This window comes from Diplotaxodon limnothrissa, linkage group LG3 (genome assembly GCF_057381915.1).
Source record: "Diplotaxodon limnothrissa isolate DT_005_m linkage group LG3, D_limnothrissa_male_GT1.1, whole genome shotgun sequence".
In the NCBI taxonomy this organism is placed as follows: Eukaryota; Metazoa; Chordata; class Actinopteri; order Cichliformes; family Cichlidae; genus Diplotaxodon; species Diplotaxodon limnothrissa.
The window spans coordinates 13411263-13411957 of NC_140598.1; positions in this window are offsets into that span (position 1 = coordinate 13411263).

The window sequence follows — 695 nt, forward strand, 5'->3', positions numbered from 1 at the left end:
CCATTATTATGTCTACACATTGCAGACAGCCTTTGTAATAGCAAAAAAAAAGTCAGGCTGTATAATTTATCTTTAGAATCTTTTTTCCATATGTACTGCCCATTTATGTTTGCACATTGCAATAAATCACTTCATATGCTTTTTTTTTTGGCAAAATAAAGAAATAAGGGATGGCACAAGCCTTTGGTCCTAGAGCTGCTGTGCAAACAGAACCATTAGAAATTATTCAGGTGATTCTTTCATTGTTGGTCTGCTCCAGGCCGTGCAGACCATCATGGAACTAAAGGAAACCAGATTCACACGCAACAGGTTCTGTCCATGTCTACGGTTAGAAGATGGAACGCGTCGAGTGACCCACATTCATTCAAACTGAACTCTGAGGCGAAAGCAGTGACATTAAGTTATTGTTTACTGTGCTGTCAGGACTGAATATTGAGCTGCAGAGAACAGCAACTCACTGATAATGTTCAGCTGAACTTACCCTCCCAGCGTGCTTGGCAGTGAGAGCAGCTTGCTGGTTCCTGCTGAACTGACGACTTGCATCCTTCGCAGTTCATATTTCAAGTCATAGAAACCGTTTTCCATCGCTCACATCAACAAATTGTAGCTTTGATATATTTTTTATTGTTCATTAACCACTTGTGTTTGTTTTGAACTCACTGCAGTACGACTACAGGTACACAAAAACGTCACAG